The sequence below is a fragment of the Protopterus annectens genome, chromosome 15.part0 (genome assembly GCF_019279795.1).
Source record: "Protopterus annectens isolate FY-2018-M chromosome 15.part0, PAN1.0, whole genome shotgun sequence".
Lineage (NCBI taxonomy): Eukaryota > Metazoa > Chordata > Ceratodontiformes > Protopteridae > Protopterus > Protopterus annectens.
In genome coordinates this window covers 432,880,024-432,902,583 of record NC_056749.1, presented here as the reverse complement: position 1 = coordinate 432,902,583, position 22,560 = coordinate 432,880,024, and positions in this window count along the sequence as shown.

The window sequence follows — 22,560 nt, the reverse complement described above, 5'->3', positions numbered from 1 at the left end:
AAAAAAGAACGAATGCTCACAATCCTGACAAGTAAAATCGCTGACTATAAAAGAACGAATATCAGGAACCTGATATTCAAAACACTGACATAAATCAACCAGACGTGTGATCTTTTCCCATCACCAGTGTAACTATGTACATCCAATGAAACAAAATACTATAAATCACACTTCCAGTTGAGAGGTATCCAAAGTGAAAAGTCTTCCTAAATCAATTCAACATAGTGCCGTATATTACATTTCTCTGCTAAATTTACCTCTAACTTACAACTCATTGCAGACAACATATTTTTTAAGTTGGCCAGGGTTGCCAGAGTTGTAATTTGCAACTAACATTTCCAAATTTTCACCATCACTTACTACAGTATTCATGGTTCTTCCATTATATTCACACATGGCTTAACATTTCAACCATAGTATTTCCTTCTAGTTCTACATCTCTCTACATACTACAGATAACCATCTAAAACTAATATTTGCTTACTTTTTTGTGAAATGAAACTGTAATAAATATTTCCAGCCTTGCGTGGACTTTTCTGCAACATGTCCGACATGTTTCTAATTAAGTTCAGTACTTACTACAAGGATTTAAAGAGACAGAGCACTGCATAAATGGAATACATTTTCATTTCCATGATTCTATTACATAACAGGTAAATCGGTATTTATCAGGTAAATACTTAAACTATATCATTTGTAATGTTGATGTCTTAACAGGGCACCTGTGCCTCCCCCCAAACCCACTCTAATTAAATATACCAACACCAAGATTGCATTACAGTGCAGAAATATATATATATATATATATATATATATATATATATATATATATATATATGGGTCTACGTTCTTTTATCAAAAGTACACCTCTTCGAATCTAAAATGCTGAACTCACATCAGTGAAAGTGCAGATTTCCGAAAACACACTTTTATGAAACTTACTTAAGCAAATTCCTTTTGGCCATTCCAGGATCCTTTGGAAGTAGAAATGAGGTGTTTTGTTTCTTCTTTTTTACAGGTGTAATGGCAGTGTAAGGCTTAGGGCTGTTGGCGATTTTAGATATACTGTAGATTGCGGTACAGTGAGGATATGGAAATGTACCCTTATCACCACTGTAGACCGGTCTCAGAGTTGGCATATATAATTAGCGGGAGGTATAGGGGTGCAGCCCCCCACATGGGGGGTATGGGGGGGGCTTGCCCCCTTCCAAAAGTTTGTTTTTAGTGTTTAGTTTATTTTTAGGTTTCGCTTAAGTAAGTTTCGCAAAAGTGCAATTTTTGGTAACCTGAACTTTTTCTGACCTGAGTTTGGTGGTTTAGAATTCAAAGTGGTGTACTTTCGATAAAAGAAGGTAGACCCATATATATATATATATATATATATATATATATATATATATATATATATATATATATATATACATACACACACACACACACATGCACATATACATGTATGTACGTAAATATGTAAATGCATATGTGTGTGTGTGTGTGTGTGTGTGTGTGTGTGTGTGTGTGTGTGTGTATATATATATATATATATATATATATATATATATATATATATATATATATATATATATATATATTTATCGCTAGATTGATATTTATTTGACACTAAAGAATACTTTTTTATTAAGAATCACTTAAAAGAAACCCGGTATTTCAGCCTTTGCAGTCTTCTAAGGAAATAAGAACAAATAAATACCAGACAGAAAAATAATAAGACCTTTGGTATGAAAATGATTATTAACTACTTATCAAAATCATACATTTTCATTTACAATGCAAATTTAACTCATTAGGGTAGATGGTATTACAATATAAAATAAAACAGGATTATTTGTGCCTTCAGGTAATTTGAGGTATTTATTTATATAATCTTTCTTCAATTCACTAAGCATTAGTGATAAAAACACGTGCTGTAAATTTATGATAATTTGAACTCTGACCTACTAAAAATGTGCCTTCCAGCATGATTAGCCATATTGTTGTTTTTGATGCTCCTACAGTAAGCCTTTACTATAGTATCAAACTGTCTTTCTGTCGTACCAACATATATGCTAGACCATACTCATACAATATTCATTCAAGCATCATTGGTACTCTAACAAGTAACCCATCTAAACAACATAAGCTGGTTTTTCTTTACTCATTTAAAAGTACTTACGATAATAAAATACATATGGATAATTCTAAATTATATCTTTAGTCTATGAGAAGCTGTTTTCAATATAAATGTTTACAGATAAAATGGTTGTGACTCAACCATATCTATAAGAATGGGCCTTAGAATTAGAAAGCGCAAAACCATGAGGTTATATTATCAAAATTATCCTAATTTAACAAAGGGCAAATATTTGATAAGATAACCATTATAGCCTTTATAAGCCTGGCCATGCAACCCAAATGTGTACCACAAGTTATATGTTTTAGACATTTATATAGGCAGTGCTTGCTGATTATGACATGATTTACAGACTGCCTCTGTCCATCACAGATAAAGACACCAGACCATGGATGATTTTTTATTTCCCATCCAATGGCCCATTTTATGCTTAAATAGGGTTAGAGAAGAGCTTTTTTTCACATGGATGGGGAGCCTATTCCAGAGAATGTGAATTCTCTGAGATATATATCTGTTTCTTCAATGTATCCTATTTATGCTGCAAGCAAAATTTAGGTCTTTAGATCTAGTAGTTATGATGCTGTTTGTTTTGCAGATGTGCAAAAGATGCTACTGAATGTAATTAATATGAGTCTGCCATACCTTATCTCAATATGTACCTTTCCTTGCTAAGAAGTAATTGACAGCTTTATTAACTGTTCCCCAGGAAACTTTACTGATATCCTGAATTCTACAACCTGCAACTTGCCTTACGCAAAAAATATATTAGATTCATTGTAGTTTTGCAAAATCTATTCATTGATTGTTAATGTGTTTTGCATGAAGAAATTCAGTACAAAGCAAGGGAGATAGAAGAGAAGGAGGTTAACAGCTAGAGCAATGCAAGACTGCATTTATACTGGTATTCTTTTTTATAAAGGTTATACATCACTGGTGTTGCAACATTACCAAATAAAGACTGATCTGGATAACTTACTCTACCTTAGTATAAACAATTAGTAAATTAAAAACAAAGCAGTTATCACATGTATTAAAAAAACTTATAAAACTGGTACACAGCACCCTTGCATATGAAAAATATGTATTCAGTATAGCATTTACAAGAAATGTATGTTATCCTAAAAAATAATTTTATATTTATTTATTGCATTTGGTTGCCAGGAAGGTATGACTATGCATCAAAACACCCCTTCTCATTTGATGCCTGGGTAGAAAAGTTCCAAAAGAAGAAGAAAGAATTTAACATACATACATTTAAAGAAATGTGGAGGTGGTGCTGTGGTAGCGTTATCGCCTCACAGTAAGACGTTGTTCTGTTCGATTCTCAGCTAGAGTGTCTTCTATGTGGAGACATGCATGAATGGGCATACCTTCGTTGAAGGTTGTGTGTCATGGCCGGCAACTCGGCACATAAAAATCTACTGCCAGTCATTAGCAGACCGAAGTTCCACTGTGGCGACCCCCAACCAGGAAAAGCCGAAAGACACAACAACAACATTTGAAGAAATACACATAAGAAATAATCACAAATCAAGGCAAAGATATATACTACATATAATTATGAAATTATACAATAGTTATAACAAAATGATTGACTACAGATAAATATTGAGAAGAGACGTTGTCTGCATTCAGTAAAGGATGGTGACACCGTAATCTTACAATGCCTTGTTATAGATTTTTTTGGTGCCAAAAATATTAGTTGAAAAACTAGGGGTTGGAATTCAAAATTAGCAGATATACCATATAGCACTAGATCTGCCTGGTCCTCTGTATATTCCCCCATATCATCCCAGAACTTATTTTAAAATTGTTGCAGGGATGGGCAACTATGGATTGTGTGTTCCCAGTCTAGCTTCCATGCAGTAAACACTGCCAACATCTTCAATCATAGTCATTTAGCCAGATAATAGGTCAGGGGATAGAAGCAAGCTATGAAAACATTTCCAGAACAGACTCCACTTGGGAGACTGTGTAATGCTAGCTTGCAGCTTTAGTTATTTTTATGCTGAGTTGTCTGGCAATCCCTGATGCCTCTCCAACATGTACATCTGTTGACATGTTTGAAGGATCTTGTACTGCTGAGTGGTGAAAACATCAAAGAGGGTAGATAGTGTAAAACCTCCCAAATCAGATTGCTTAAACGTGTTTTTAAATAGCTGTGCTACTGTGGAACTGATGGCTTGTGCCATATGTTGATAGTTAATAACAGACGCGATGAGAGACTGTAAATGACAATATTGAAAATAGTTTCTCTTGATTATGCCATGGGCTATAGAAAGTTCATAAAAGAATAAAAATTCTGTACCTCAGTAGAGTTGAAACTCAAATATTAGGCCTTTCTATCACTAATAATCCTATGGGATTGCCTGCCATACCATCTTAAATTAAGGATGAACACTTATGGGAGATAAAATTATCCTTGGCGCACCCTATGAATGTGTGTAGCAAGAATGGAATGGGTAACTCCATAGAAAGTACTGAGATATTGAAAAATACTGAAATTTGAGGCTTTAGTATGGATTGCCATAGCAATGGCTAACAACAGGAGTAACTTTGATGAAAAGAATATGTCAAAGGAGCTAGGTAGTGATGGATAGGTATGAGAGCACACATCAGCTTATCACGGATATCATCCTGAACAATGACTCATATACATTGTAAAGAGTCATCAACAACCTAAGCATAACTGTTTGATGGATATGTAACAAATATAGAAGGCACACACTGCCATTCTGCTGTGAGGCATAATAAGAATGGAGTGAGGGGAACAACAAAAATTTGTGACTCATTATATCCAATTTCCATAGGGCTGAGGGTTGGTATAATGGTTGAAGTGTTTACCACACAGACACAAGGCATAAGGTTTGATTCTAACTTTTGTAAGAAAAATTGACTAGGCTTAAAATGGCCCACAGGGGGAGTTAGCCTAGCAATTACTGATGAATCTATGAATATGAATCTATGAATAGGGCCCTGCATAAGATCCAAAAAGGAAGCCCTTGAATGATGTATAATATCGTAAGGTATACAACTATTTCAATTAATATAAGCTTAATTTCAAATGGAATACCCCATGATTTACATTTAGTTATGTGTCCTTCACTTAGCTAATGGATTGAGATGAGACAAGCAAACATTGAGAAGGACAGTCTACCATGTGCAGAGCAAAGAGCTATAAAACTTGAAATCTCCAAAGCAGATCAAAACCACTCCACTTACAGCTCTGAGTGATAGCCATAGTCTTGTTCAAAATAGAAAAAGTGCTCTCAATTTTAAAGCAAGACTAGACAAATGATCTGGGCCTTCAGGGAGTACAAAGATCTCTTGTAAGTATAAACAGGGATTATAATTGTTTTAACATCTTTTGTTTAATTGGTATGTATTTTGTAATCTGCAATTTCACCAAACCATTGCAGTTTCTAAAATATTATACATATGGCCTCGTCCAGACAGGAAAGATAGATCATACAAATATAGTTATCTTTAAATGCTGATCTTGTAAAACATATCTCAACTGACTACCAAAGTCTTTATACATAATGAGAAGAAACATGGGGAGAGGGGTCATCTCCCTAGCTCCACTCATTATACTAATTTATTATGATAATTTAGCACCAGTTTTATATTTGACAAAACCACCATGAAAATGATCCTAAAATTTCAACAAAAGTAACTGAAAACCCCATATGAATTAATAGCTCAAACTGATACATTCAATCTACTCAAACATAAGTTTTTTGGCATCATGACTGGTAAGTACTTTTGTGGCCTTTAAGTTAGAAGTGAATGTTTTCGATGTTTGTCAATGGCTAATATGGTCTTGTGTGAAACCAGATTGGTACTAATGAATCAACAGATGGAGCTTGTAATCATGATCTAAAATAGATATTAGTCTTTATAAAACTATCTGAGTCAGATCCTTCCCAAGTCTAAAGATCTCTATAATAATTACCTGACCCCAAAAAGTGGGAGACAACCCAAAATGAGTAAATAGTTCTATGTGTATTTTCTTTTCTTTTCTTGAGGTACTTTCTTGCCATGTTTCTGCCAACAATCAAGTTTCACCCTATTGGCACTGAGCCCATTTTTGCTCTAATAGCAGGAGTCTCCCAAATGTATTAGGGTGACAGCTATCTAGATCAGACTATCTCACAGGCAGATAAGGAGTTTGTGACTTGCCAGCATCCTTGTAATGAAAGAGTTTATATACCTAGTTGAGTCTCTCCACTGGACAAGGAATGGAGCTACCTGTATCTCCAAAGGGACTTACAACTTCCTCCTCCTATAAATCCATGCTCCTCTGCACTCAGTAATGACAGCTACCACTGGGTAATAGTATGGTGAGCTGATAGCCCATCCCAGGATTCCCTGCAAGGCACCCTTTCTCTAAAGGATTGTGAATATATACATGCTTCTTTTCCCTGGTTTCCACCCAGGATAGGCCCACTTACCCTCCCTCTGCCAGTACCAAGGGCCTGAGCTACTAATACATTACAGTTCATCAGGGTCATACTCATAACCTCATCCTACTACACCAATAGTGATGGTGATAGCTAGATGTACAAAATTACTTAGAAATTTTTCTTTCTTCAGAATTAAAACCTGCAATTGCACCCTATCAAAGTCCAGTGGCTTGCCTTTGTTGTGCTTTTTAAGGTTTGCCCAATCTAATTTGCCAAGGACCACTATTAACTTCGCATAGAGATATCACAATCCAGTCCCCTTCCCAAACCACAATTACATCCTGAAAAAATGCAATTCATTGACCTTTTTAAAACTTCAAGGAGCAATACTTATCAACAGACTGTGAGCAGATCCCTTAAACATATTCAAAGGTCCAACTACAAAAAAAAAAAAAAACCTGAAGCAACTGCCTGCATACAAGAACATGGAGAGTGGAACCCTGTATAAACCACTAAAAGCTACTGCAAGTTCTACTTTTATCAACAGACGCCACTGCAAGTTCTACTTTTATCAACAGATTGTGAGCAGAGTAGGTCTATTATAATCTTCTCTCTGTAATACTACTACTACTGATTCTTCTGCTGTGCACACCATTGGACTACTGGACCCACCCCCCTTTTCTTCCCATTTACTGTAACAAATATATACATTTTTCCAAAGATTTGCATTTATTTTATATTCTTATATATTATTTATCTTGTATATCATATTTGTTTTATATTCTTATATTTTATTCTCCCGTTTATTGTAACAAATATGTACAGTTTCCCAAAGCTTTACATTTATTTTATATTCTACTTCTTGATGCTCTACTAAATCTGATTTTGAATTCAGACAGATAAACAGACACCTTTAGGTACTGACCTGGGTTAGCTGGTTGATTGTTTTTCTCTTCTCACAGCTTTCTCCAAGTCCTAGTTCATAGCCTCCCTCCCTTTTTCTTGTTATCCTAACATAATTCTAGTGTAAGCTTCCTAGCTCTGCAAAACCTGTTTTCTCACAGCTTTCTCCAAGCCCTGGCTTTTAGCTCCCCCTTCTCTCGGTCTCCTAACATAATCTTATTGTAAGCTTCCCAGCCCTGTCAATCCTGTCTATTCCCTCCCTCTTCCTCTTGAGAGTTTATTTATTCCTCCCCTAAGCTGTGGCGCCATCTTTAAATACTAAAAACCTCTGTCTGACTACACTCTTTTTCTGTCTGTTCCACGGGCATCTCTCAGTAGTGTGCACAACTGTAAGTACCATTTGTACTTATGATTGTACTTACATACTGAATCAAAAAACCTGATGTAGAAAGGCACCATCTTTTGAATTAGCTTTTCTGCCCTTGCTTCATAGAAATCCCCAAGTAGAGTATTCGCTTATACCATATTCCATTCTTTTTAAATTTAGTACTCTATTGAGTCAATTTACTGCATGTCCCTTTCTAAAACCCCTGGCATAACTACATTATTTTTCCTACTTCTCATTGAACTTCAGCTCCCCATTGGTGCATAAATAATAAAAACATACAGAAAGGTAACATTCAAACCAAAATGATAGGCTGCCCTATTTCTGTATTTGCTAACCTTCTTACTGATTGTTTTCTGTTTGGCGACTGCTGCTACTCCTGGAAGGTGTAACCCACTCCGTTCACCCTTCGGGCTCCCTCCGCTCCCCTATCCTGCCCCCAAATCTCACCCGCCCCTACTACCTGTACTTTTATACATCCCCTGACTCCTCCCCACCCAACACTTCTCCAATCACAATACACTTAAGCCAAAGCCAACCCACCTGTAGATCAACATCACCCCAAACATCCACCCCTCCTACAATGCTCGACATAACAAAGTCTATATATTAGAATCCTGCTGAGCATAGAGCCATCTTTAAATTTCTAGTCTCCCACCAGGACACAAGTGCTCTTCAGCAATTACATTCTGCTTGCTGGTAAGCCATTAGACCTTAGGAATTTGTTTTAATTAAAAGTGTTCAGATTTGTAAAGTAATACTTACTTTTTTCTCTTGTCTTGGTTGGCTCTGCCCCACTCCATTCGCCCTCGCTAATGCTCGGGCTCTCTCCGCTCCCCTGCCCTGCCACCTATTACCTCCCACCCCCACTACCTCTACATTTATAGTAATCACAGCCACACCCACAGCTCACCCTGACATCACCTCCACCAATCGTAGCTCCTCAAGTCATATCACATTATACCACACCAACTTACTCCACACAAAATACGCCCAATCACTCTCATTCCCACTAGGCATTTTTTACATCAGCCACACTACGTCCCCATTCACATATAGTGCAACCCTATAATTCCTATTCAGACCCCCCACCTAGAAACAACTTAAACTTTATAACCATGATTATCACACAACTAAGTCTAGTATGTCTTCTCATAATTCTTTACAACACCAGAAGTTATCACTCTAGCAATATCCCTAAACTTAGTAGCACAACACTGCATTATGCACTCTCGTATACAAACACCACACATTATAATAATATATGCCCACAGTTATTCAAGAACTACATAATGGACCAATTCAGAACTAAACACATAAGCTCTCATTCCTACTCCAAAAAACACAATACTTTCTCACACTCCTCACCAAACTCCAACATCTGTTTAACCATTTTAACTCCAGGCTCACCATAAGTGGGGATATCCACCCCAGCCCAGGCCCAAATCCATCCTGTCCAACACAAACTGCTCCAACACAAATGTCAGAACATAACACCCCCACTTTCTTCATCCCTGGGCAAATCAACAACAGCAGCAAAACCAACCATCTTGTAATGCTAAATATTAATATTAGAAGTATCAAAAATAAAATACCTGAACTCCAGGCCACAATAGAACACTACTCCCCAGACATAGTTGCTTTAAAAGAAACCTGGCTAAATAAAAACATAGCTAACTCAGACGTTCTCCCTACCGGCTACAATATCATTAGACAAGACAGACCACTTCGTAAAGGGGGTGGAACTGTCTTACTGTACAAGTCCAACTTAACTGTCTGTCAATTACCAAACTCCTACCCCTCTCCCAATAATTGGGACATACTTATCTCACAACTTCAACTTCATCCTAAAAAGGTCATCACCACAATTGTGATCTATATTCCACCTGGTAATACACCTGCTAGCCTTGAAGACTTCTTATCCTGGTGTTCTTCCACATACTCACAAGAAACCCTTATTCTAAGGGATTTCAACCTATATTGGTTCACCTGTATATCAGAACCACCAAGTAATCTAATAAATCTCCATGGCTACCAGCAGCTAGTCCAAATTCCAACTAGATGTGATAAAAAAATCTAAAAGGGAATCCATCCTTGACTGGGTCCTAACTAACAACCCCACATTGTACCCTTACACAGGCAGTTTCTCAGACACCTTAAGTGACCACAATATAATATACTTTATACATAATAGAACAAGCATATGCAAAACCACTAACTATATATCCACTAGAAACACAAAAAAAATTCTTTCCTGAGGTCCTCAACACTTTACTCTGTAACTGTGACTGCCCCCCCCCCCAAAAACCCTCCCACTTGACCAAGCTGTAGCATATTTCAACAAAACATTTCTACAACACCTAGACACTGTCGCTCCATTGCACAAAATCAAGGTTAGAACCTCTACAAACCCCTGGCTCAGTAAAGAAACCAAACAAATCCTCAAGTCCAGAGACATTGCCTGGCTTTACTATCAAAAAAACAAAGAAACACAAAGCCTAACTAAGTACCAAGAACTGCACAACCATGCAAAAAATGCATTAGGCTGGACAAAAAAATCTTACTACACAACATTATAAACTAAATACCAACACAACCCGCAAAAATTTTGGAAAAATGTAAACCAGCTACTAAAATCCACCCAAAAGGCTACCCCCAAACCAACCACCCCTGACATTAAAGTTCCCAACGAAACACAATTCAACTCCCCCTTTGTGAACTCAATTCTATCCTTAGTATCACAGGACAGTTCCTTCCTCACTATCCCCCCAACACAAATGACACTAATACAAGCTTTACCCTCAAAACAGTTTCCACCACTTCAATCAAAAGCATGCTCTCCAAACTAAAAACCTCATCAACAGCAGCTGACCTACTCCCCAGCTATTTCTTGAAACTCACAGCAAATGCTATTGCTATCCCAGTCTCCACTCTCATAAACAGATCAATTGTTGAAAACTATGTCCCCAAACTCTGGAAAATATCCTATGTTACACCCATACAAAAAGGGGGGACCTCCACTGAACTTAACAAGTACAGACCCATTGCTTTACTCTCCCCCCCTGGCCAAAATCCTAGAAAAATGCATCCATACCCAGATGCTAAACTATATCCTAAACAGCAGCATCATGTCACCTACTCAGCATGGTTTCAGACCTGCCCATAGTACCACTACAGCCCTCCTCTGCTTCACAGACACAGTAAACTATCTCAAAAATGAAGGCCTACAAGTGTCAACTCTTTTTTTGGATATATCCAAAGCATTTGACACAGTCTCACACCAAATCCTGCTAAACAAACTAAACCAATATCATCTATCAAATTCCACTCTTACCTGGTTCCAAAGCTACATAACTGATAGGTACCAAGCTGTGAAATGGGAAAATTCTCTCTCTCCTCAGCTGCCCATAATTATAGGAGTCCCGCAGGGTTCTATCTTAGGACCACTACTATTCACAGTCTTCACAAATGACCTCCATACCTCCACATAGCATGCATCTATAATTCAGTATGCAGATGACACTACCTTAATCTGTGCTGCACTAAACATTCCCACCCTCCTGCAAACAACTCAACTAGCATTCTCTGACATTGAAAACTACCTTACGAAAGCCCAACTTATCCTCAATCCAAAGAAAACACAGCTTATGATTATAACCACTTCTAACAAAAACACTAACAGTCAATTCACTATCTACTCCACAATAGCTACTCCAATTGCTCCAGTGGCATAGGCTAAGCTTTTGGGAATAACCATAGACTCCCACCTAAAATTTGATAGTCATCTCAACTTAACTATTAAAAAAGTGCATGCCAAACTGGGGTCACTCTACGGTATCAAACCATTTCTTACCAACAATACAAGATCAGCCATTGCTCGCTCCCAACTTCTATCCACCCTACTCTATGCATCTCCCATTTTGACTAATCTCAACAAAACTGAACTAAGCAAAATGGAAGCCTGCTATAATAGAATTGCCTGCTTTGCTGCAAATTGCTCATATAGAACTCATCACTGTACTGCTTTGAGACAGCTCCACTGGCTTGAACTGCCCAACCTCCTAACCTACAATCAGCTCTGTCTCTGTCATTCTATCTATTACCTCCCCAGTAAGTGTCCTGCCCTCAAAAACCTAGTACAACATCACTCAGCCAAAAGGCCTCTTAGATCATCAAGCAAACTACTACTAGAAGTCACCAACAGCTCCAATAGCTTTGGAGATGCACTACATAGTAGTTCAGTGGCTATAAAATGGAACTCTATCCCTACTAGCATTCAAAACACATCATCCAAAGCCTCCTTTAAAGACCTCATCAGGCAACATCTCAAGCAAAGTTTGCAGTGCCATGATTGCTCCCCAGGCTAGTGAAAGTGCATAACATTTGCATACAAAATCTAGAGCACTTGATAATAGTTTTCAATCTTACTCACAAACACTGGCTAATCTGCAATTTATGTACTGTACCTGTGTACTATGTATGCATTCTACCTATGTTCCAAATTTCAGCTGTATACCACAAATCTATTAATTACCTTTATTATTAAAATTCATATATTTTTTTTTGTTTGTTCTCTCCACTGTAACTGTTTATGTGCCGCATACCACTCTAAAAACATGTCTTTTGTAATTTGTGTGTATACTAATCATGTCTAAATAACTAATAAATGTGTCTGTAATTTTTCTTTGTGGAGCTTTTCTCCCCAGGCCTCTGCTGAAAAAGGGCCTTTTCGGCTCAGTCAGACACCCCCGGTTAACAAATGTAAAATAAATAAATAAATAATATCTCTCCTTATAACCCCATTTGCCCTACTAAACTTTCTCTCTTCTCTTACCTATCTCACGCTTTTTCCCAACCCTTGTCATAACTCTGACACACACTCCACTACATCTTACCATCAACCTCACTTCCCATCCTACTCATTCATCTCACATGAACTCTTTACCTCTAACTCATCTATTTTTTCAAGCCAAAACTGCTCCAAAACCAACTCCCCCTGTAGTCCCCTTAAATGTGGTACCAGAAAATCACTACTCTCACACAAGCCAAGCTACCCTTGCTCAACACACTGCCTCACTCTTCTACTCCACCACACCTCTCTCTCTCACTAGTCGGTGACTTCAACCCCAACCCATGACCCATCTCTAACAACCTCACCACACCCTCCACTCAACCCACAAACTCAAACTCCATTCACCCCACAACACTTAATGCACAAAGCCTAAAAAACAAAATCCCTAACCTCCATGCCTGGCTCTCCCATAACCACCCCATTACAGCCGTTTCCAAAACCTGGCTGAAAACCTATATAAAAGATAGCAAAATCCTACCACCAGGTTTCCAAATCATTCACAATGACAGAACCCACAGAAAATAAGTTGGAGTAGCAATAATCTACCCCTCCTCCCATGCCATAACTCCCTACTCCAATAAAATATCAACCTTTGCCAATGCTGAAATTATAATAGGTTTTCTAAAAATAAACAACCACAAGTCCATATGTATTGCTATCCTCTATATTACCCCCTGGTGATAATATCAAAACTCTTGAAAACTTCCTGTCCTGGTTCTCCTCCAGTATAAAAAATGAAACCTGTATACTAGATGATACCAACATCAACTGGAATACTATTAGCTCTGAAGCCCTGTCCTACACAATCAGTCTGTATAACTTCTCCCAACTAATACAATCTAAACACCCACCAATTTAATATTAAAGCCAATGACAACACCATTATCCCCCCAACAGATCACACCAAACTACTTGGAGTTGAAATTGACAATAACACCAAGTTTGACATCCACATCTCGTTAACCATAAAAAAAGTACACAAAAAAACTAGGAGCTTTATACAGAAATAAGCAATTCCTCACCAAAACAGCCAAGATTTCAGTTGCAAATAGCCATCTTATCTCCACCCTACTCTACACCTCTCCAATATTTACCAAACTAATGCAAAGTGAGTTAGGTAAACTCGAAGCTTGATATAACAAAATAGCAAAGTTTGCCACTGGTGCAAACTACCATAGCCACCACTGCACCTCACTTACTAAACTAGGCTGGCTAGAACTCCCTCACCTCCTTCAATGGTACCAACTCTCACTCACTCACAAACTACTAAATCATCCTCTAAAAGTCCCCTCCCTCCAAAATCTACTCCAACCCTATCATACCACCAGACCACTATGCTCCAGCAACAAAAATCAATTACAGGTAACTAGAACCGGGAACTCTGCTGGAGAAGCTCTCTTTTCCTACTCCATAGCAAAATTATGGAATACCCTTCCTCACACTATAATGTCTGTGTCATCACACACTAATTTCAAAGCTGCTCTAAAATCTCATCTAAAAGAGCACTGGATGTGCCCCTGTAACAAACATCTCTAACATCTCTACCCCAACCTCACTAATCCCTTTCTTCCACCCCTCTAACTACCTCAGATTGCAGCCAGATATATTGCTTGTAAAACTATATCTCAGCTGTAATCTTAGCCACTGTTATTCAAGGATAATAGCTGCTAGCTCAGTTATTAAAATACTTGTTAGTCTTTATGGCACCAATTATATAAGTGTTGTACCATTTAACTAAATAATTTCATTTTGAATTATAACTGTTTACTACTATTGTTAAACAAAACCTACTTATACGTCTTGTAACTTGTAATTAATTGTTGTTTTTAATTGTTGTTTTTATTGTGGAGCTCTTCTCCCCAGGCATCCGATGAAAAAGGACTTTTGTCCAGTTGGATTTTCCCAGTCAACAAATGTAATTAAATAAAATAATAAATACAATACAATGTCCAACCAGACCAAATAAAGATAGTACCTCTGGTACCATCATTGGCTGGATCCTAACAACTCACCCAAACCTTATCACCAAAGCCGGAACATTATCTGATCCTCTCAGTGATCACCTACCAGCCTTCGCCGACCATCTCCACTGCATAAACAATACCACTACATCCAAACCCGCAACCTCTCCTCTTTCAGCACTCTAACTTTCTCCAAATGCTTAAAGCATACTGACTGGTCCCCTTTAAAAACCCTTCCTCTAGATGATGCCATTTCCTACTTTAACCACTCATTTCTAACTCTTCTCAATTAGCAAGCCCCCCCTTGTACCAAACGCATCAAAACCAATCCCTACCCATGGTTATCAAAAAATACTAAACTAGCCTTGCACCAAAGGGACAAAAAATGGAAACAATATCAAAAACATAAAAACCCTAACACCTTCCTAGAGTATAAGTAACTACAAAACTCTACAAAAAAACTAATAATTAAAAACCTCAAAGCCCACTACTCCAAACTCCAGTCCTTGCACTCAACAAATCCCATAAAATTCTGGGACTCTCATCCATGCTGCATCCTGGCAACAAAGAAAATGCCTGCCCAGACCCCAACCTCTCCATCCTTGAAGCAGCCAGCCAGTTCAGCTCATTCTTTATAGACTGCATAGCTAAACTATCAGCCTCCTTCCCACACCCCTCCTCCACCACCACCTCCTCCTGCCCCAACCACCACCCCAATCATCAACTTTCCTTCACATCCTTCTGCCTCAAGCTCATCCCCACATGCACTATAAAAAGACTTCTCTTCAAACTCAAACCCTGTTACAATGCACCCGACAACCTTCCACCCACCTTCCTCAAACAATCTGCAGACAGCATTGCCTATCCCATCTCTATTCTTATAAATAGATCCATACAAGAATCATACATTCCTTCTATCTGGCGCCATGTTTACATCATCCCCCTCCACAAAGGTGGCAAAAATACTGATACCAACAACTTCAGGCCTATTGCCATCCTTTCCCCTCTTTCTAAAATACTAGAGAAAACAATACAAGCACATCTCATAGCACACCTAACACTAAACAATCTCCTCCCCCCTACCCAACATGCCTTCTGCCCTGGCCACAGCACCATGACTGCCCTTCTTTCCTTTTTTGAAACCATAAACCTCAAACGTGACTCAGGCAAGTTCATATCCACACTATTCCTAGATCTGTCAAATGCCTTTGATGGCATCTCACACACCCTACTTATATCCCAACTCTCCACCCTACACGTCTCTCCCACCACCATTGCCTGGTTTTCCAGCTACATTTCCAACCACCAACAAGCTGTCCAATGGAAAACCTAAACCTTTCCCTTCCTTCCCACACCCACAGGTGTCCCACAAGGTTCTGTTCTTGGCTATCTTCTCTTCAGCCTATTCATTAACAACTTTCACCAATCCATCCCAAACTCATCTATCATCCAATATGCAGATGACTCAACAATCATCTGCTCAGCCTTCTCCCCCTCTGAGCTCCCAGCAAAAACCCAACTAGCTTTCTCCAAAACAGAAACCTGGATGCAGTCTAACCATCTGGCACTAAATGCAAATAAAACCAAACAATGTTTTTCCCCTACCAAAAACTCCATTGACAAATCCATTTTCACCACAAAGAGCCAAAATAACACTCTCCTTGAAATCATTCCCAACACCAAGCTTCTTGGCATCATTATTGATGAAGAACTAAAATTTGACACCCACATCCACTCCGCAATCAAGAAAACCCACCAAAAGTTAGGTCTTCTCTATAGGCACAACCGCTTCCTAAGCCCATCTACCCATCAAACTCTTGGATCCACCTTCCTACTCCTCTCCCTTATGTATGGTGCCCCTCTTTTCACCAATCTCCCTCTTGGCCTTCGGTCCAAACTTGAACCCTGCTACCACAAGATTTCTAAATTTGTAACCAATTCAAAAAACTCATCCCACCACTGCCACTCCCTCCTCACCCTCAACTGGCTTGAACTATCCAACTACCTCAGTTACCTACAACTCACCATTGCCCACAAGCTCATCTTTAAACCTGCCAACTGCCCAGCTCTTGCTACTTCCTTAAAACCTTACATTCCCAACCGCTCACTCAGATCCAAAAAACAAAATCTCTTTCAGGTCCACAAACCTGCACAACCTCCTGGCCATCTACTGTTCTCCCACTCCTTAGCTAAACAGTGGAACTCTCTCACCACACACCTACACAACCTACCTAACCATACAAATTTCAATTCTCAGCTACTTTCTCATCTTTCTTCCAAATGGGAATGCCCTTGCCACACTCCAGCTTAACCCCCCCCATTCCACCTTGCACTGACTCATCCAACTACCTCTACTATTACTTCATTCCACACAAAACCATCCCTCCCCTACCAAAAACTAATTTTCTCTCTAATATCTATTGTACTATAGTCTCCAATCTCAAATATACTATTACCCTCTCCTTGCATAATATTTTTCTAAAGTACTAATGGCTAGTCGCCACATATTTTGAAATGTTAAACCTACAATTGAGTTTATAACAAAAATATTCACTTTATGTAAATGTTGAAATTTCTATACTGAATTATGTCTTTCATTTTTGTAACATTGTGACAAGCCAATTGCAAATTTCATGGAGCTTATCTGTAAATGTTTAATTAGCTGTATGAACTATGTCCTTTTGTAACATGTGAAATATAACTTGCAATTATTGTGGTGCATTTCTCCCCAGGCCTCCACTGAAAACAGGCTCTTCTTATCCCAGTGGACTTCCACAGTCATCAAACTTAAATAAATAAATAAATACATATATGTCCCTCCAACATCTGCTTACTGATTACATACCAAATTTCTTTTAATTCTTTTTTGTGATTCAGAATAAAAGGAATTCTCCTTTTAACTGTACTAATAATTCCTCACATCCATTTCCTAGACATAAATCAAAACTAGCTAAAGAATAGCCAAATATGAGGAGGTTTAAATAACTGTTTTCATTAAATGTGTTTCTTCAAAAGCACAACACATATCTATAATTCCTTAGAAAACCAAAAATCCTAGGCTATTTAATTAGTATACATTCTAAGAAATTAGGCTCTATATATTACTCAATGAAGATATCCTTCCCTTGTCTGAGAGCTTTATGCATATGCCAACGGGTTCCAATTGATTTGTCTTGGTGATTGCTTTGCTCAACAGTCAGAAATGTAGTGTTTTTTGGTATAATGTTCACTTTATTAAATGAAAATTTTATCGGATGTGTTTTGTCGAAATAGGAAAGTGGGATGTTCAGTAGGTATATGTGTGGTTTGCAAATGTGTGTGTGTTAGGGATAGATTAGGGGACAGATTATTAAGTGTTTGTGGTTGTAAGTAATTAGGGTTAGATTAGGGAACTGATTATTGTGTGTGTGTGTGTGTGTGTGTGTGTGTGTGTGTGTGTGTGTGTGTGTGTGTGTGTGGTGAATGTCTGAGCTGTTTTATGTAGTATAGTAGTGTTATGGGAAGGATTTTCTGTAATTTAAGATGCAAGGTATGGTTACAGTCAGGGTGAGAGTGACTGTTAGGGTTAGCAATATTACTAAGGTGGAGTCGGAGGGCAAAGCCCCATGCCCACCTTAGTAATGTGTGCTATCCCTAACTCCTACTAAATTACCAAAAAGAAACCCTCCCATAACACTATCACTATTCGGATAAATTTGAGCTCAATATGGTCAGGTTTTGGGATGTGCATCAGAAAACAAAATTTGTTTCCTGTTTCAATGCTTTATGTGTCTATGTATTGTATTAGCATTATGAGAACTGGTCAATATGTTTTGGTTACTGCTTTACCTATTGACCAATTAATATGATGGTCAATCATTATATAACCATCCCAACATATTATCAGTCTACTAGTGTTAATAATATGTAGAACGAGTTGTACTCCCATCCAAGTTCTACCCAGCTGCCCTAAAACTTACACAACAGAACTTCCAGAACATAGTTCAGTCATACAAAAGTTTCTCAGCATAAGTGTATGGACATTTTATTAGGTAAATTAGAGTCCAACGTGGAGCTATTATGCCTTTTCATAGACAATGTACAAGTATGGGAAATCACATCAGCACCTGATACCAACTATGCAGCAAACTACCAAACTACTTCTACTAAAACAAAATAGCCTGATTTCAGTATCTGTCACTCTCACCTATCCGTTTAGATTATGAATCTAAGTATGAAGCAGGAAAATCATATATGTGATAAGGAAATCCCCAGCATTATTTAGTAATTATCTGCACTGCTAAGATTTTAATGTTCTGGACACTGATACTTAATGTGTATGCATTACTTGCAACAACTGAGTCCTAGGTTCTAATAATATTAATTTATAACTAAAGGAATCAATAAAAAAATAAGTCAGCCAGTATCTAAAATGCAACCTTGTTAGCCAGTTATTCGTCTATACAATGCTTGTTTAAAACAAAGTTTGTTTTACAGATTTTAATTATTCCATCCACAAACTTACTCATGGCATATATAATTCCTTAACTCAGTCAACCTTTCTAATTTCAGTAAAATTGTCCCTCTGCAAAGTCATGCCCAGTGAAACAGTTGGCCCACAGCATAAACCAGTGGTGGCCACAATCAGCTCAAGCAGTAGTCAGAGAAGGCTCTAAGGTCATCAGAGGCTAAACTGAAGGCCTGGAAGTTGACTGGTGAGAAAGCACAACAGTTCAAGGAATTATTCTGGGCTGTAGCACTACAGGAAGAAGGGTATGTTTGAGGATTATAGAAAATATATGCAACTAAGCTAGGTATGGAAATCAGGTACATAAGGAAAGCTGGTGGTGGAATGCAGAAGTTCAAGAAGAAAAAATAAAAAAGTGGAGGACAGAATAGATGGACCAGGCTAAGAATGAATACAGATTGATTAACAAAAAGGCTGTATAACTGAACAAAGAAAATCATGGCAAAAATTAGGAGGTGCAGTACCCAGCAGTATAAAGGCACTCCCATACAACTAAACAAACAACTCAGAGGACAAATAAAGTCTACCAAAGCCACATTTGAGGTATATTTGGCCTCCCGGGTCAGAGACAACCACGAGGCATTCTTTAGTTATGTCCACAACCTCAAAAGCAATACACAATTAAGTGCAGAACTCATTGTTAATGGAGCCACCTATACTGACCCAGAAAATATGGCAAACTTACTGGATATAACTCCCCCTGCTATCACTAGGGAATAGATCCTTAATGCTGTCTCTAAGGCCAAAAACACTGCATCAATGGGCCCAGGCAATATCCATGGATGCCTTCTAAATAGCATGAAACATGATCTATCAGGGCCTCTGGATTGGCTATTTAACTGTAGCCTCCAAACAGGTTTTGTGACTCATGAATGGATAACCACAACAGTCATCCCTCTGCACAAAGGTGGGCCATCTACAGACTCTGGAAACTATAGACCCAAAAGTCTAACTAGTCTCATATGAAAAGTCATGGAAAGAATTATCATGAAAATTATCAATAATGACAGAAAACCTCCAGACAATGGACTCAACCCAATCTGATTTTATCAAGGGCAGGTTATGCCTAGTCAACCTGATGGACTTCTTTGAAGGTCACCAAAGCAATGGATGAGGACAAAATGGTTCACACTGCCTACATTGACCAGGCCAAGGCATATGACACAATATCCAATTCAAGCATTGTTGACAAACCCATGATGTTAGGTCTAAACCTTAATGTCACCCAGTGGATAGCCAGCTGGCTTACATACAAGACCCAGGAAGAGACCCAGGAAGTTAGAATTGGGGCATCCACCTGGGCAAGAAGCCATTCACAAGTGGGGTCCATCAGGGATCAATTCTGGTACCACTCCTTTTTGGTATTTACTTATCTGAAATCAGGACCAATGCCAATGGCCTCTGGCTGACTAAATTTGCAGATGATTCCAAATTAGGAGCAATCCTTCACTGACACAAGTGTTCTCCAGGAATGGCTGACATAGACAAATAACTGGTGTCAGAGCCATGGACTACAACTAAGTGCCAAGAAATGCATAATAGTATCCTTCAGGAAGTCATCCATCCCTGGTAACTATCATATTGACCAGACACCCCTAACAGCTGACCAGGTAGTCAGGGACTTGGGACACACATAGAGAGTAATCTAGCCTTTGACCAACACATGTCTATAGTAGTGAGGAAATAATTCTATGTTGCACAACTAATAAACCAAGGTATGGCATCTAGGTCTAAAGAAGTAATTGTTCCACTTTGTTTCATCAGATCTGTCACTGAGTACAGTGCTCCCTTTGGTATGTACCTAACCAGGCATATCCAACAACTGGACTGTCCACAGAGGTTCCTCACTAAAACAATACAGGGTGTAAGAAACTTGTCCTATGCAGACTGACTCAACTCCCTATCTCTGTATTCTGTCTCCTACAGGCTGTTGAGGGGTATCTATGCCTAACATACTAGACATTGTCAGACTCCACCCTGACTGACCACCCATTCTAAAGACTTAAACCTTGCCTGTGATATAAATTTGGACCTGCTAGACAGACAGGTATGCATCCAAGAGACTATCCCTTATCTATGAACAAGCTCCATATCCAGGGGAAGCAGAGTTCTTCCCTATCCCAACTCAAGTACAACTTGGATATTTGGATATGGAACAGGAAATTCATTCCTGGTTTGGCATCTGTCTCAAATTAACTGGCAGCCTGAAAAAAAGGTTCATTTCCCAGGCCCCTGCTTGTAAATATTTCATCTCCCAAACCCTGCTTACATTTATCAAGAGTACTAGAACTTGTCAGAGATTTGGGGTGCATGGCTAGGTTTAACAGGTCCTTGTTGTCATTATCCTAGTAAACACCTATGAACTTATGTACCTAAGAGAGCAGTTGCAATAGCAAAGAAGAGGGTATCAGTAAGCACTCCTCTAGTTTCTGGAAAGTGGCTAAGCACAAATAAACAAATAAACTCTATCAGGATGCAAGGCAAGGACAGAAAGACAAAGACGACAGGCGTCAGACACCCTTCATATGGGATGCCATCAATAACCTGTTTGTCCGTCTATAGGACACCAAAAGCAGATAGATGGAGTACTTCCAATAAATTTTAAATGAAAAAAACTACATAGAAGCTGCACTTTTCCAGGCATAGCTTATAACGGAAGAAGAAGAGCCCACCCTAGATGAAGTAAGAACAGCACTAAGGAAAACATAGTCTGGAAAGCAACAGGCAGAGATGAGATCATGACAGATGTGATCAAGATGTTGGGTGAGTTAGGGTAAAAAGGGCCCCTGAGAGTATTCATAGATGTACAGAGAGGAAGGCATACCCCAAATGACTGGAGAATAAGCATACTTGTGCCAGTGTACAAGAATAAAGGGAACATTTACAACTGATGTTCAGAGTCCAACTTTTAACAACTCCCTAGTTATTAAATATGGTAATAACTAAGCAGGTAAGAGACATTATAGAAAACAATTGGAGTATTCTTAAAATTGCCAAGGAAATGTTCAGAGTAGCTGGGACAAAACCCCTTTTTACATACAAAACAGGGAGAAACTTAAAAGCACTTTTGGAGAATGGACCAAGAAGCTCGATTGGTGTTTCAGCCTCGAGCCATAGTGCTTGTGGCAATTGTAGTCAATGCCCTTTTATATTCAAGGATGCACACATTCAGCTAGGGATAAGTAGAATCAAACTAGCCAAAGAGAACTGCAACACTAAAGGAGTAGTCTATATCATAGTTTGCTCTAGCTGCAAAAGTCTTTACAAATGAAAAACCAAAAGTTTAGAAAAAGGATTTATGAGCACACCTATGATATTAGTATGGGAAACACTAACAACACTTTATATAAACACACTCTTACACGTATTCATTTTAAAAGGTTCAATTTTGGCATTGTTGAAGTGTTACAAAAGA